At 42.8% G+C, this 17,890-nt stretch overlaps 1 pseudogene; it reads left to right on the top strand.

Moving 5' to 3' along the window:
• The first annotated feature begins 14,412 nt into the window (after positions 1 to 14,412).
• On the top strand, positions 14,413 to 14,530 carry LOC126428622 (5S ribosomal RNA; annotated as a pseudogene).
• The last annotated feature ends 3,360 nt before the right edge of the window (positions 14,531 to 17,890 follow it).

Raw genomic sequence — 17,890 nt, 5'->3', positions numbered from 1 at the left:
ACTGAAGCGCCAGACAAACTTGTGCAGGGCTGTGTATTCAAATACAGAGGTATGTAAACAGGCAGAAGTGTACCCACACACTGAAGTGCCAGACAAACTTGTGCAGGACTGCGTATTCAAATACAGAGCTATGTAAACAGGCAGAAGTAGAACCACACACTATAGCGCCAGACAAACTTGTGTAGGCCTGAGTATTCAAATACAGAGGTATGTAAACAGGCAGAAGTGTACCCACACACTGAAGTGCCAGACAAACTTGTGCAGGGCTGCGTATTCAAATACAGAGGTATGTAAACAGGCAGAAGTGTACCCACACACTGAAGCGCCAGACAAACTTGTGCAGGACTGCGTATTCAAATACAGAGGTATGTAAACAGGCAGAAGTGTACGCACAAACTGAAGCGCCAGACAAACTTGTGCAGGACTGCGTATTCAAATACAGAGGTATGTAAACAGGCAGAAGTGTACCCACACACTGAAGCGCCAGACATACTTGTGCAGGACTGCGTATTCAAATACAGAGGTATGTAAACAGGCAGAAGTGTACCCACACACTGAAGCGCCAGACAAACTTGTGCAGGACTGCGTATTCAAATACAGAGCTATGTAAACAGGCAGAAGTAGAACCACACACTAAAGCGCCAGACAAACTTGTGTAGGCTTGAGTATTCAAATACAGAGGTATGTAAACAGGCAGAAGTGTACCCACACACTGAAGCGCCAGACAAACTTGTGCAGGGCTGCGTATTCAAATACAGAGGTATGTAAACAGGCAGAAGTGTACCCACACACTGAAGCGCCAGACAAACTTGTGCAGGACTGCGTATTCAAATACAGAGCTATGTAAACAGGCAGAAGTGTACCCACACAATGAAGCGCCAAACAAACTTGTGCAGGACTGCGTATTCAAATACAGAGGTATGTAAACAGGCAGAAATGTACCCACACACTGAAGCGCCAGACAAACTTATGCAGGACTGCGTATTCAAATACAGAGGTATGTAAACAGGCAGAAGTGTACGCACACACTGAAGCGCCAGACAAACTTGTGCAGGACTGCGTATTCAAATACAGAGGTATGTAAACAGGCAGAAGTGTACCCACACACTGAAGCGCCAGACAAACTTGTGCAGGACTGCGTATTCAAATACAGAGGTATGTAAACAGGCAGAAGTGTACCCACACACTGAAGCGCCAGACAAACTTGTGCAGGACTGCATATTCAAATACAGAGCTATGTAAACAGGCAGAAGTGTACCCACACAATGAAGCGCCAAACAAACTTGTGCAGGAATGCGTATTCAAATGCAGAGCTATGTAAACAGGCAGAAGTGTACCCACACACTGAAGCGCCAGACAAACTTGTGTAGGCCTGCGTATTCAAATACAGAGGTATGTAAACAGGCAGAAGTGTTCCCACACACTGAAGCGCCAGACAAACTTGTGCAGGACTGCGTATTCAAATACAGAGCTATGTAAACAGGCAGAAGTAGAACCACACACTAAAGCGCCAGACAAACTTGTGTAGGCCTGAGTATTCAAATAGAGAGGTATGTAAACAGGCAGAAGTGTACCCACACACTGAAGCGCCAGACAAACTTGTGCAGGGCTGCGTATTCAAATACAGAGGTATGTAAACAGGCAGAAGTGTACCTACACACTGAAGCGCCAGACAAACTTGTGCAGGGCTGCGTATTCAAATACAGAGCTATGTAAACAGGCAGAAGTAGAACCACACACTAAAGCGCCAGACAAACTTGTGTAGGCCTGAGTATTCAAATACAGAGGTATGTAAACAGGCAGAAGTGTACCCACACACTGAAGCGCCAGACAAACTTGTGCATGGCTGCGTATTCAAATACAGAGGTATGTAAACAGGCAGAAGTGTACCCACACACTGAAGCGCCAGACAAACTTGTGCAGGGCTGCGTATTCAAATACAGAGCTATGTAAACAGGCAGAAGTAGAACCACACACTAAAGCGCCAGACAAACTTGTGTAGGCCTGAGTATTCAAATACAGAGGTATGTAAACAGGCAGAAGTGTACCCACACACTGAAGCGCCAGACAAACTTGTGCAGGGCTGCGTATTCAAATACAGAGATATGTAAACAGGCAGAAGTGTACCCACACACTGAAGCGCCAGACAAACTTGTGCAGGACTGCGTATTCAAATACAGAGCTATGTAAACAGGCAGAAGTAGAACCACACACTAGAGCGCCAGACAAACTTGTGTAGGCTTGAGTATTCAAATACAGAGGTATGTAAACAGGCAGAAGTGTACCCACACACTGAAGCGCCAGACAAACTTGTGCAGGGCTGCGAATTCAAATACAGAGGTATGTAAACAGGCAGAAGTGTACCCACACACTGAAGTGCCAGACAAACTTGTGCAGAACTGCGTATTCAAATACAGAGCTATGTAAACAGGCAGAAGTAGAACCACACACTATAGCGCCAGACAAACTTGTGTAGGCCTGAGTATTCAAATACAGAGGTATGTAAACAGGCAGAAGTGTACCCACACACTGAAGTGCCAGACAAACTTGTGCAGGGCTGCGTATTCAAATACAGAGCTATGTAAACAGGCAGAAGTGTACCCACACACTGAAGCGCCAGACAAACTTGTGCAGGACTGCGTATTCAAATACAGAGCTATGTAAACAGGCAGAAGTGTACGCACAAACTGAAGCGCCAGACAAACTTGTGCAGGACTGCGTATTCAAATACAGAGGTATGTAAACAGGCAGAAGTGTACCCACACACTGAAGCGCCAGACATACTTGTGCAGGACTGCGTATTCAAATACAGAGGTATGTAAACAGGCAGAAGTGTACCCACACACTGAAGCGCCAGACAAACTTTTGCAGGACTGCGTATTCAAATACAGAGGTATGTAAACAGGCAGAAGTGTACCCACACACTGAAGCGCCAGACAAACTTGTGCATGACTGCGTATTCAAATACAGAGGTATGTAAACAGGCAGAAGTGTACCCACACACTGAAGCGCCAGACAAACTTCTGTTGGCAAGCATATTCAAATAAAGAGAGACGTAAACAGGCAGAATACGGCGCTGCGGCCCGAAATGCCTATATGAGACAAGTGTCCGGCGCAGTAGTTATATCGGTTACTGCTGCTACAATGGCAGGTTATGAAGATTTTCAACGTGGTGTCACAGTCGGCGCACAAGCGATGGGGCACAGCATCTTCGAGGTAGCTACGAAGTGGGGATTTAAAAAAAAAAAAAAAAAAAATAAAAATAAAAAAAAAAAAAAATGTTTCAAATGGCTCTGAGCAGTATGGGACATAACTTGTAAGGTCATCAGTACCCTAGAATTTAGACCTACTTAAACCTAACTAACCTAAGGACATCACACACATCCACGCCCGAGGCAGGATTCGAACCTGCGACCGTAGCGGTCACGCGGTTCCAGACTGTAGCGCATAGAACCGCTCGGCCACAGCGGCCGGCTGGGGATTTTCCCGTACGACCATTTCACTAGTATATCGCGAATATCAGGTATGTGTTAGAACATCGCATCTTCAACATCACTGCGGTCGGAAAAAGATCCTGCAAGAAAGGAAACAACAACGACTAAAGAGAATCGTTCAACATGACAGAAGTGCAACCCTTCCGCAAATTGCTGCAGATTTCAATGGTGAGCCATCAGCAAGTGTAAGCGTGCGAACCATTCAACAAATCATCATCGCTATGGGCTTTCGTGGGCGAAGGCCCACTCGTGTACCCTTGATGACTGCACGACACAAAGCTTTACGCCTCGCTTGAGCCTGTCAACACCGGCATTCGATTGTTGATGATTGGAAACATGTTGCCTCGTCGGACAAGCCTCGTTTCAGATTGTATCGAGCGGATGGACGTGTACAGGTGTGGAGAGAACCTCATGAATCCATGGACCTTGCATCTCATCAGGAGACTGTTCAAGTTGGTGGAGGCTCTGTAATGGTGTGGAAGGTGTGCAGGTGGAGTGATATGGGACCGCTGATACGTCTAGATACGACTGTGATAGGTGACACATACGTCTGCATCATATCTGATCACCTGCATCCATTCATGTCCATTGTGCATTCCGACGGACTCGGGCAATTCCAGCAGAACTGTGCGACACCCCACAAGTCCGGAATTGCTACTGAGTGGCTCCTGGAACACTCTTCTGAGTTTAAACACTTCAACTGGTCAACAAACTCCTCTGACGTGAACATTACTGAGCATGTCTGTGATGCCTTCAGAAGAGATCTAGACCTCCCTTCTATTCTTCCGGATGGATGGATGGCCCTGTAGCATTCATGGTAGCAATTGCTCCAGAACTGCTTCAGACTCTAGTCGAGTGCATGCCACCTCGAATGTCAGTACTTCTCGATATTATGTAGGTGTACCACTTTATTTGGCTCTTCAGTGTAAATACTTTATTAGTTAGTCCACTAATTGCAATTAACTGCATAGCTGTATTTGTTATAGTTCCCCAGAAAGGGAATGAATAATCAACGAAATACTTTGTGCTTACCTTTTCTGTTATATACCTCCAAATAGGTTCCTTGTGGACACATATGTGCTCTGGCAGTGTGTTCATTTCAAGTAGTAAAGGGTACACCAATCAGTCGCAGATAATCTTTATTGCAACTCCAGATTTCGGTCACTGTTTCGACAACATACAAAGAATTAGTTACAATAATGTAACTTGCTTGTCTTCTTACATATACATTTGTATAAGACTTAAATGTGAGTCAGTGATAAAATACATGCCATTAAGTTAAAAATAATAACCACTTTTATATATAAAAACAGTCTCAACCGGAATATTCCCGTCGAAGATGAGTTCACAGGGACGTCGCTGTTTACATCTAGAACACAGATGACCTTAGTGTACGTCAAATTAATCTGCAGAGCGCTGTTTATATGTGGGATGCGTTGACAAGCACTCAGTTTATTTATTCTCCCTATGTTTTATCATATTATTTCTTACTTTACACTTTTACAAAAGTTATGTATATAAAACAAATTAGATGATTCTAACTAAAACCAAAGACTGAAGTTTTACAGCTATACATACATCTTGGTAATTGTGTGAACGAAACAGTGGCATCTTCTACTACTGCACACTTAACAACTGAAATTTGTTTTAAAAATACAAAAATTGAGGTCGAAAAACCTAGGCAACCGTCTTGTCGCAGTGGATACACCGGTTCCTGTCAGATCACCGAAGTTAAGCGCTGTCGAGCGTGCCCAGCCCTTGGATGGGTGACCATCCAGCCGCCATGCGCTGTTGCCATTTTTCGGGGTGCACTCAGCGTCGTGATGCCAATTGAGGAGCTACTCGACCGAATAGTAGCGGCTCCAGTCAAAGAAAACCATCATAACGACCGGGAAAGCGGTGTGCTGACCACACGCCCCTCCTATCCGCATCCTCCACTGAGGATGACACGGCGGTCGGATGGTTCAGATGGGCCACTTGTGGTCTAAAGACGGAGTACAAAATACTTAAGACCATAAAATTTTTATTAAAACAGTGTTACAGTCTAAGTAGAGCTGAAGGAATAATAACAGACAACAACGGTGTTATAAATTAGTTTAAGATAATTAATAATTTTGTTAACTTCGATGTTTTGTTGAAAATCAATTGAGAAACTTCACACACATAATACCAAAAATCAGAAAACAAGTATTTAAATAAAAATTAATTTTAACGCAACACGCTTTTAAATCGGACTGAAGTATACAAAATAGTTTCTCCTAGCCACGTACAAGTTTCTAACCCCATATGGATAGTTCTAAAGTTCTGAGTCTGTGAATTTTTAGTAGCTGTGATAATACTTGCAAGATTTATAACGAAAAACGTCGGGTACATGGAAGAGATTGAAGTTAGGAAATGCACGCATTGCATGGGCCCCATGTTTTCCGTTATAAATCTTACAAGTATTTTATAGCTATTGAAAATTCACGAGTACAAAAATTTTTGAGGGGTATTTGTATGATGTTAGGAATCGGTGTGGTGCTAGGAGAATTTGTATTACACATTTTAGCCCGATTTTAAAATGACTGCTATCGAAAATGTATTTGTATTCAATTATTGGCTCCCCTAGCCTCTTGCGACGGAACAGTGGCGCTGTGAAGTGAATGATTTCCAGGACTGCAGACACGCACCTGAAATACAAACAAAAAGCTAATTACATAATTATTTTTTTTAGCTGATGGTTGAGCGTTTGCGACCATCCTAGTAGCTTGGGATGCATATATGCTGCTGTTCTAAAAGGACTTAACAACTCTGAAAATGTATGTGCAAGGGTCGTTCAGTAAATAATTATCCATCTTCCTACACATTCCTACACACACACACACACACACACACACACACATACACACACACACACACACACACACACACACACACACACATATATATATATATATATATATATATATATATATATATATATATATATATATATATATATATATGTGGTGTCACCGCCAGACACCACACTTGCTAGGTGGTAACTTTTAAATCGGCCGCGGTCCGGTAGTATACGTCGGACCCGCGTGTCGCCACTGTCAGTGATTGCAGACCGAGCGCCGCCACACGGCAGGTCTAGAGAGACGTCCTGGCACTCGCCCAGTTGTACAGCCGACTTTGCTAGCGACGGCACACTGACAAATACGCTCTCATTTGCCGAGACGATAGTTAGCATAGCCTTCAGCTAAGTCAATTGCTACGACCTAGCAAGGCGCCATCACCAAGTTCTATTGAGATGATAATACTGTATCAACAAGACCAATGTTCACCAATTATGGATTAAAGTTAAGTATCCCAGAAGCTACGTACTTTTCTTTATAGCATTCCTTACGTATCCTGTTTCAGACCTCACGCCAGCCTGCGTGAGTTTAAGCGCGTGCCTTTCGGCTTCCTCTCATTGTGTCTAGGCTGTCTTGTCTAGACACAACAATATATATACACATATATATATATATATATACATATATATATATACTTCCTTTTAGATGATTCATATTTGTTGTTTCTTCTGCACGTGTGTGAAATTTCGAACACTTCAGATAGATGGCAGAGCCCTAGTGGAAAGTAAAGGCAGCGTATCAGAAGACACTCGTCACAAACAACGAGCCTCGTTGTTTCTATTATTTAATGGTGCTGTCGGAAACACTGCGTTCAACTACAGGTTGAACCAAGCCAGCGTTCTTGAGCGATGTATCAATACTATAGTTATCGCTCAGGTGAAACGTCCACCAAACAGGGGCCTATTACACCAAATTTCAGATAATTCGTAACAGATAACTGATTAAACAGTCTGTTTATGGTCCGAAATGTTCATCTGACAGCCCATCTCACGGAACTCTTCCTACAACAGATGTTTAGTGTCAAACACAAAATAGCTCAGCCTTAGAATAATTACCAGCGTCTATAACACATTTATTACATCAAACGAGAACTTTACTCCTAGTAAATTCAAATGAAGTTCTGAAAATTAGCTGTTTGTTTCAATGTTTATCCCGGCAGAAGGCCTGGGAAAATTAAGCGTTTGTCATAAAGAGAAGCAAGTTGAGCGGGACTATTAGCAACGAAACAAAACAGATAATTAGCTGTGATTAAGACCGCACGGAAATTAAACAGAAATTATACAAATCTACTGTTATGCATTGTATTATAAAATTAAAATGAATAACGGCACAATAGCAGACCTGGAAAAGGTGATAATATGGCTGAATTCCTGGTGCACAAATACGCTGGGGTCGCAAACTCATGGGATAGCGATATGCACATATACATAGTGCGTAGTATGAAATGGATGTACGTTGATGGACCTGTGTTTAGTACTCAGGTGATAAATTTCGAAAGGTTTTCGACGTGATCATGGCCGCAAGACGGCAATTAACAAACTTTGAACGTGGAATAGTAGTTGGAGGTAGACGCACGGGACATTTCATTTCTGAAATAGTTGGGGTTTTCAGTTTTCTAGATGTGCGATGTCAAAAGTGTGCCGAGATACCAAATTTCACCACGGACAACGCAGTGGCCGACGGCTTTCATGTAACGACGGAGAGCTAACAGACAAGCAGCACTCTGTGAAATAGCCGCAGAAGTCAATGTGGGCCGTACGACAACGTAGGAGGGTAAGGCAATTATTATCCACAAAGTAGTTATAAAATATTGAGGGTTGAATAATACTTAGGCGGTTTTTTATTCTACTGATTTTTATTTGTATGAACTACTTTTCGGCTTATTAGACTATCTTCAAATAACTACTGACTATTGTTTACAAGGAGCTTGTGTTCTTAAGAACCAAAGATTCTGGACCAAGATACAACGCACTTACTTACGATCTCTAGTTGTGGTATTGTCTTTCGAATTGTCAAACTTGTCTTTTGACTTTTTGTTCTGTAAAACTGAGAAGTGAATGTTGTTTACAGTAATAAATCACATTTTATAATTTGTCAGCACTATGTATGACAATAATTAGAATTATTTGGAATACACATTATTACACAATTACAATTTTTTGGTATTTGTTTTGAACAGTTGTGCTGGACATTAATTGTTGGTTGTACAACAGAAATGTTTTCTTTGGGAGTTACATTTTGTTATTAGAAAATTTTGCATTAATATATACCAAATATTACATTGTTACAGTCGAGTTACAGTTGCCAATGTAAACACATAGGGGATATTACATCATATTGGGGTGTGAATTTCTTTACTTGTAATAATGTGTATTCTAAATAATTCTAATTGTTGTCATACATGGTACTGACAAACCATAAAATGTGATTTATTACGTTAAAGAACTGTTTCACAGAACAAAAATTCAAAAGACCAGTTTGACAATTCCAAAGAAAACATCACAACTAAAGATCGTATGTAAGTGCGTTGTATCTTAGTCCGGAATGTTTAGTTCGTAATAACACAAGCTCATTGTAAACAACAGCCAGTAGTTATCCGAAGATGGCCTACTAAGGCGAAAACTAGTTGATACAAATAAAAAACAGGAGAACAAAAACCCTCCTAAGTGTTATTCGACGCTCAAAATGGAATTATTCTATCAAGAAGAGATGGAAGAATCCATAAACAGTTATAAAATTTTATTGTAATCAAAGAACATCATTTTTCGACATAGTCTCCTCGCGTTTCAACGCACTTGGTCCACCGTTGTACAAGCTTCCTGATGCCCTCATAAAAGAAGGTTCTCGGTTGAGCTGCGAGCCAGGAATGCACCGCTTCTTTCACTGCTTCGTCCCAGGCAAATCGACGCCCCTCAATGCCTATTTGAGTGGACGAAACAAGTGATAGTCAGAAGTGGCAAGATCGGGACTGTATGGAGGATGATCCAGTACTTCAAATTTGAGTTTCTGGAGCGCTACAGCAGTGTGGGCAGCTGTATGCGGACGGACATTGTCATGCAACAACACAACACCTTTTGACAGCAACCCTCGGCGTTTGCTTCGAACAGCAGGCAATGAGCGTCTGACTGTAGCGTACACTGTTTATTGTTGTGCCCCTTTCCAAATAATGGACCTTGTGTGTCCCAAAAAGCCGTAAGCGTCAGTTTTCCTGCGGACAGTTGGGTCTTCAACTTTTTCTTGCACGGCGAATTTGGATGTTTCTATTCCATACTCTGCCGTTTACTCTCCGGCTCGTGATGAAGTATCCATGTTTCGTCGCCAGTAACGATCCTGCGTAAGAAGTTGTCCCCTTCGCTACCATAGCGATACAAATGTTTTTTTGCAGATGTCCAAGCGCGTCTGTTTATGTTAGTTGATTTGAGACCCATCTTACACAAACTTTATGAAACCTAAGTCTGTTGTGGATGATTTCGTAGGCAGAACCGTGACTGATTTGCAGACGACGTGCAACTCAGTCAATAGTTAATCGTCTGTCTAAGAGAATAATTTCACGAGAACGCTCGATGGTTTCTTCATTCGTGGCGGTAAACGGTCGTCCGGCTCCATCATCGTGCGTAACACTTGTTGCGACCGTTTCGCAGTTTTTCAATCCATTCGTAGATACTCCGTTGTGGCAAAACACTGTTCCCGTACTGTACCGAAAGTCTTCGATGAATTTCGGCCCCTGATACGCCTTCCGACCACAAAAAACGGATCACTGAACTTAGATCTTCTTTGGTACAAACAGACAGCGGAGCAGCCATGGTTAACAGCACGGCAACGAAACTAACCTAGCAGCTTGAAAATCGCAAAGGTAAAACAACAAATAAACAAAGCATGCGTCATCAACGTAAAAAGACAGTACTACCAAAATAAACAAAAATATAACTAAATTGCGGATAATAACTTACTTACCCTCGTACATGTAAGGACAGGGAGGCGAAATTTGTCGTTAAGAGGGGTAGGACGTCAAACGGGCCGACTTGGAATAGGAGAGGCACCACTGGACACTTCAATTTCCACTGCCTATACTTTTACAAGAAAATTCATAAAACTTTGTCAGCATGACCAGGAAGGATTCAGGTAGCAGCAGAAGTTCAGAAACATAGCAAAATAATTTTTTTTTGCTTGTGAAATTTCATCATTTTTTAACTTACTATTGGCTGCATTTGTTGCTATAGGTACACTTTTCTTCATAAGTAAGAGAGACTGTTCGATGAATTTTGCACAGCATACAAACCATACATACAGGTGTCTGAAAGTCTAGGCTCTATTTAATTTACGAAAAAATGAATGAGCTGTTACGTTTTAAACTTTATGTTTAGAAAAAATCAAATTTTGTAGTTAATTATCTCAATTTTTACCACAGTTTTTAATAGATTTGGAAAATTCTAGAGTTTCCTACACCTGTAAGTACGGTTTGTATGATGTGCAAAATTCATCAAAGAATCTCTCTTACTTGTGAAGAAAAATGTACCTATAGCAACAAATGCAGCCAACAGTAAGTGAAAAAATGATGAAATTTCATCTCTAAAAAAAATTATTTTGTTATGTTTTTGCATTTCCACTACTATGAATGTGAATCCTGAATCCTTCCTGGTCTTGCTGACAAAGTTTTATGAATTTATTTGTAAAACTATAGACAGTGGAAATTAAAATGTCCTGTGGTGCCTCTCCTGCTCCAAGTCGGCCCGTTTGATGTCCCACCCCCCTTAAAAAGAACGGCACGCTGGAAGATGAAACGTTACCCAAATTTCAGGAAGATGTTTGCTAACATGTTAGACATAATTTTTGAAAAACAAGGCGTAGGGTAATTCTCTATGCCGGCAAGGACACAAATCACATGCAAGACTACGTAGCGAACAAAATACACAACGAATAAGGGGTTACACCTGTTCCTAGGACTGCTCCCGACTTCTCATTTGTGTTATTAACTTCATTATGACGTTTTCATTAATTTATGTTCCTGTGCCTCTCTTGTTATCCGTTTGTATGATCCAAATTACTTTTGAGTTTGGACGGTTATGAATCAAATAACAGAACTGTCATTCTAGTTAAGACAGTCAATTATATATACAGGTATGTTTGCGTTTTGGTTCTATGTCTGTGTCTGGACTGAAGAGGCTATTGTCAGTTTACTATTTTTGTTCTATTTTGTAAGCTTACAAATGGCACTATATTGAAATGTGTTCTTCAGTCTATTGTAGGATACAATTCGTGTTGAAATAGTTCCAGCACTTCATTATTTTGTTTTTGTGCTTATGTACATATATGGTTGTTTTAATAAAGGGAAAAAAAGGGGGCTATGGCAGCGGACGACCGACGCGAGTGCCTTTGGTAACAGCAGCGAATCGCCTGCAGCGTCTCCCCTGGACTCGTGACCAAAGGAGTTGGACCATACTGGAAAACTGTGTAATGTCAAGCGAGTCCCTATTTCAGTTGATAAGAGCTAGTGGTAGCGTTCAAGCGTAGCATAGACCTCACGAAGCTATGTACGCAAGTTGTGAACAACTTACTGTGCAGGCTGGTGGTGGCTCCATAATGGTTGGGGCTGCGTTTACATGGAATGGCCTGCATCCTCTGATCCAACTGAATAGATCACTGACTGGGTCCTCGCTATGTTCGACTACTTGCAGACCATTTGCAGCAATTCCAATGGACTTACAACCATGGAGTCTTTGTGACTGACAGTGCGCCATGTCGCCGGCCGCTGTGGCCGAGCGGCTCTAGATGCTACAGTCTGGAAACGCGCGACCACTACGGTCGCAGGTTCGAATCTTGCCTCGGGCATGGATGTGTGTGATGTCCTTAGGTTAGTTAGGTTTAACTACACTACTGGCCATTAAAATTGCTACACCTAGAAGAAATGCAGATGATAAACGGGTAATCATTGGACAAATACAATATACTAGAACTGACATGTGATTACATTTTCACGCAATTTGGGTGCATAGATCCTGAGAAATCAGTACCCAGAATAACCACCTCTGGCCGTAATGACGTCCTTGATATGCCTCGACATTGAGTCAAACAGAGCTTGGATGGCGTGTACAGGTACAGCTGAAAATGCAGCTTCGACACGATACCACAGTTGATCAAGAGTAGAGACTGGTGTATTGCGACAAGCCAGTTACTCGGCCACCATTGAGCAGACGGTTTCAATTGGTGAGAGATCTGGAGAATGTGCTGATCAGGGTTGCAATCGAACGTTTTCTGTATCCAGAAAGACCTGTACAGGACATGCGGTCGTGCATTATCCTGCTGAAATATAGGGTTTCGCTGGGATCGAGTGAAGGCAAGAGCCACGGGTCGTAACACGTCAGAAATGTAACATCCACTGTTCAAAGTGCCGTCAATGCGAACAAGAGGTGACCGAGACGTGTAACCAATGGTACCCCAAACCATCACGCCTGGTGATACCCCAGTATCGCGATGACGAATATACGCTTCTAATGTGCGTTCACCCCGATGTCGCCAAACATGGATGCGACCATCATGATGCTGTAAACAGAACCTGGATTCATCCGAAAAAATGACGTTTTGCCATTCGTGCACCCAGGTTCGTCGTTGAGTACACCATCGCAGGCGCTCCTGTCTGTGATGCAGCGTCAAGGGTAACCGCAGCCAGGTCTCCGAGCTGATAGTCCATGCTGCTGAAAACGTCGTCGAACTGTTCGTGCAGATGGTGTTCGTCTTGCAAACGTCCCCATTTGTTGACTCACGGATCGAGACGTGGCTGCACGATCCGTTACAGCCATGCGGATAAGATGCCTGTCATCTCGACTGCTAGTGGTACGAGGCCGTTGGGATCCAGCACGACGTTCCGTATTACCCTCCTGAACCCACCGATTCCATATTCTGCTAACAGTCATTGGATCTCGACCAACGCGAGCAGCAATGTCGCGATACGATAAACCGCAATCGCGATAGGCTACAATCCGACTTTTATCAAATTCGGAAACGTGATGGTACGCATTTCTCCTCCTTACACGAGGCATCACAACAACGTTTCACCAGGCAACGCCGGTCAACTGCTGTTTGTGTGTGAGAATTCGGTTGGAAACTTTCCTCACGTCAGCACGTTGTAGGTGTCGAAAAAATGGTTCAAATGGCTCTGAGCACTATGGGACTCAACTTCTGAGGTCATTGGTCCCCTAGAACTTAGAACTAGTTAAACCTAACTAACCTAAGGACATCACACACATCCATGCCCGAGGCAGGATTCGAACCTGCGACCGTAGCGGTCTCGCGGTTCCAGACTGCAGTGCCTAGAACCGCTCGGCCACTTCGGCCGGCTGTAGGTGTCGCCAACGGCGCCAACCTTGTGTGAATGCTCTGAAAAGCTAATCATTTGCATATCACAGCATCTTCTTCCTGTCGGTTAAAATTCGTGTCTGTAGCACGTCATCTTCGTGGTGTAGCAATTTCAATAGCCAGTAGTGTGGTTCTACGTTCTAGGGGACTGATGACCTCGGATGTAAAGTCCGATAGTGCTCAGAGCCATTTGAACCATTTGACCCAATGCGCCACGTCACCGGGCCACAATTGTTCGCGACTGGTTTGAAGAGCATTCTCCAGAGTTCGAGCGAATTATTCGACCACACAGATCGCCCGGCAGGAATCCCTCCGAACAGTTATGAGAGATAACCGAGAGGTCAGTTCGTGCACAAAATCGCAACTGTAAAAGGCTATACAGGCGGCATGGCTCAGCATCTCTGCAGGGGACTTTCAACGACTTGTTGAGTCCATGCGGCTTGAGTAGTCGCGCTACGCTGGGTCAAAAGAAGTGCTACACGATATTATGAGGTATCCCATGGGTTTTGTCACATCTGTGTAATCCCGCTATGGAACATACGGATGCTATTCGCTCGTTATCACCTCTGCTTCTCTCATATATTTGTATCTGATGCTTGCCTTCCAGCACAATAGAAACTCGTCAGCCTGAAACAACATCACAAAAACGCAACTGGTTACATTTATTATTTAGTGGTCATCTAATTGGCAACGGCCTTGCCGCAGTGGATACACCGGTTCCCGTGAGATCACCGAAGTTAAGCGCTGTCGGGCGTGGTCTGCACTCGGATGGGTGACCATCCAGGCCACCAACCGCTGTTGCCATTTTTCGGGGTGCTCTCAGCCTCGTGATGCCAATTGAGGAGCTACTCGACCGAATAGTAGCGGCTTCGGTCAAGAATACCATCATAACGACCGGGAGAGCGGTGTGCCGACCCCACGCCCCTCCTATCTGCATCCTCCACCGAGGATGACACGGCGGTCGGATGGTCCCGGCAGGTCACTCCTGACCTGAAGACGGTTAGTCATCTAATTATAGGGGAATTGTATGAAATTGGGTATCTCAAAATGCACACCCGCACACAAGTCTCAGAGCCCAGGAAAACATCACCTAACTGGGTTGGACAGTCTTGGTACCCTATGACTTCTATCTGTTTGGGACGCTAGAAGGTTCTGTACGTGGAATACACTTTAAAGGTGGTTACAACGTAATTTAGACAGTCAAAACGTCGCCAGAATTAGAGGACAAGATCTGTTACTGACAGGGAATATACACAATGCTGGCGTACGGCCATAGAACGTGATAGGAGTTACGTACGAAAATAGTAGATACAAAAGAAATGTTGACTGTTGTCACCAAATTATTAACATATACAAAAAATAGAAACGGACGTAAGAAACCTTGCGTTTAATGTTGAAAAATAAAACGGATTACCCCCTAATTTCAGTGCAACACAAACCATGGCAGGCAAATTGTAGGTCGAAGGTCTCCATCCAATATATTGTAAGAGGTCCGAGCAGATGTAATTTCGATGTATTGCTCATGCGCTGCCTGTGATATGCAAGGTATAAGAGAATCGCTGACCAGAGAGCAGTGTTGACTGTAGTAGGAACTGTGTAGCTGTAGCACTAAGTTGTGGCTAGTCTGCGCTTGTCTGCAGTCTGCTCTGGTCTGCTCTGGTGTATCGTGTTGGCTGGGCCGGTCGCGGTGCAGGGATGCCGGAGCCTGAGTATTATTGTACAAGGTAAAAAGGCAGCCTCGTGCATATCTAGTAATGTTATCTGAACTCCCATGCAAATGTTTTAAAAATGTCCTAATAATAATCTGTCATGTAAAATAATTTTTTTTACAAGCATTCATTTCAATTTAAAGAATTTACTAATTTCTCCAATCCTTGATCATTCCGATTGTTGCAAAAGAAAAATCAGTTGCTTCCTTTCATAATTGAGAAATCTATCGGCCAGCATTGCACAGAGCTGTGCCGGAAAAATTTATTGTAAGAGCAGATATATTCGACAATTTTATTGAGGTAAGAATTTTTTCCTTTTTTATTCAGAATGATCTTACAGGGTCGTGACGCAGCACTGCTGTTGTCCAAAATTTACCGGGTTACTGAATTTACTTTTTATTACGAGGTTTAGGAATTTTTTTGTTTCGAGCTTACATTAAATGACAAAAGAATTTTATGGGTAAATTAAATGGGAAACAAATTTTGTGTGGAGGTTAAATGTGAATGAATTTCTATAGGGAGGTTATAAATGGGAACCAATTTTCTTCTGAGGTTACACTAAAAAAAATTAGAATCATATTCATTATTATTATTATTATTTATACAAGTTTGTGGGGAGGTTACAATATATCGCCGAATCCGAGGGAAATAATGAAATTGCCAAAGAAAACTTCTGAGGCTTAGCCAAGGAGCCTGTAAGCTGTCAAGCAGCTCATGGAAAAAAGAAAAAAAGAAGTGAATTGAAGCAAACGAGAATAACAACTGTACCTGCGAAAAGGATGTTGTTTTAGACTGTGTGGAAGTCGCTATACGAACTCATTGACAAAACAGGAGAATGGTGCAGCGAGTTGTGAGAGGCTGATCGAATGGAAGACGTGATCAGCTGTATGAAATGCATAGTGTGTATTCATGCAATGTCTGCAGCGGTGGGGAAACGAGTGAAAAGTTCGATTTTAGTGTTCACAAATAGTGATAGTGACATGACAACTAAAATTCATATTATTTTGTTACACTTTGACTTAGTACTAGACTACCTCAGGGACATAGTTTATAACTGTGGTATACTTCATGCACTCACTGGAACTAATTAGGTAAAAAAGGAGAAGCAATCTAGACCCACAGTTCCACCATCCAAAAAGGACGTGTTTTGGAAACTCTGCGAGGAAGCCACCTCAGGAACTCACTCGTATAACAGAGAGATGGTTGGTTGGTTTCGGGGAAGGAAACCAGACAGCGAGGTCATCGGTCTCATCGCATTATGGAAGGATGGGGAAGTAATTCGGCCGTGCCCTTTCAGAGGAACCATCCCGGTATTTGCCTGGAGTGATTTAGGGAAATCACGGAAAACCTAAATCAGGATGGCCGGACGCGAGATTGAACCGTCGTCCTCCCGAATGCGAGTCCAGTGTCTAACCACTGCGCCACCTCGCTCGGTAACAGAGAGATGATTCAGCAAGTTAAGCGAAGACGATCACAGGGGAGAAACGATCATACACATGAAATGAGGTACGTGGCGTCATACAGAGGGTACAGGGACGGCGAAAAGGCTGTAAAGGCTATTTGTGATGGCTGCAGATAGTCACGTAAGAATTCAAGTATGGAACATTTCCTTAAACATAGATTAGTATGGATATTTAAGCTGAGGTATGTTGTTTAAAAGTGGTTGTCGTGGTCTTCAGTCCAGAGACTGGTTTGATGCAGCTCTCCATGCTGCTCTATCCTGTGCAAGCTTCTTCATCTCCCAGAACTTACTGCAACCCATATCCTTCTGAATCTGCTTACTGTATTCATCTCTTGGTCTCCCTCTACGATTTTTACCCTCCACGCTGCCCTCCAATGCTAAGTTTGTGATCCCTTGATGCCTCATCACATGTCCTACCAACCGGTCCTTTCTTCTTGTCAAGTTGTGCCACAAACTCCTCCCCAATGCTATTCAATACCACCTCATTAGTTATGTGATCTACCCATCTAACCTTCAGCATTCTTCTGTAGCACCACATTTCGAAAGTTTCTATTCTCTTCTTGTCCAATCTATTTATCGTCCATGTTTCACTTCCATGCATGGCTACAATACAATACAAATACTTTCAGAAACGACTTCCTGACACTTAAAACTATACTCGAAGTTAACAAATTTCTCTTCTTCAGAAACGCTTTCCTTGCCATTGCCAGCCTACATTTTAAATCCTCTCTACTTCGACCATCATCAGTTATTTTACTCCCCAAATAGCAAAAGTCCTTTACTACTTTAAGTGTCTCATTTCCTAATCTAATTCCCTCAGCATCACCCGACTTAATTCGACTACATTCTATTATCCTCGTTTTGCTTTTGTTGATGTTCATCTTATATCCTCCCTTCAAGACACTGTCCATTCCGTTCAACTGCTCTTCCAAGTCCTTTGCAGTCTCTGACAGAATTACAATGTCATCGGCGAACCTCAAAGTTTTTATTTCT

This window comes from Schistocerca serialis, chromosome 12 (assembly GCF_023864345.2).
Source record: "Schistocerca serialis cubense isolate TAMUIC-IGC-003099 chromosome 12, iqSchSeri2.2, whole genome shotgun sequence".
NCBI classification, from domain to species: domain Eukaryota; kingdom Metazoa; phylum Arthropoda; class Insecta; order Orthoptera; family Acrididae; genus Schistocerca; species Schistocerca serialis.
The sequence above is the reverse complement of the archived record's forward strand: the minus strand, read 5'-3'. Positions and strand labels throughout refer to the sequence as shown.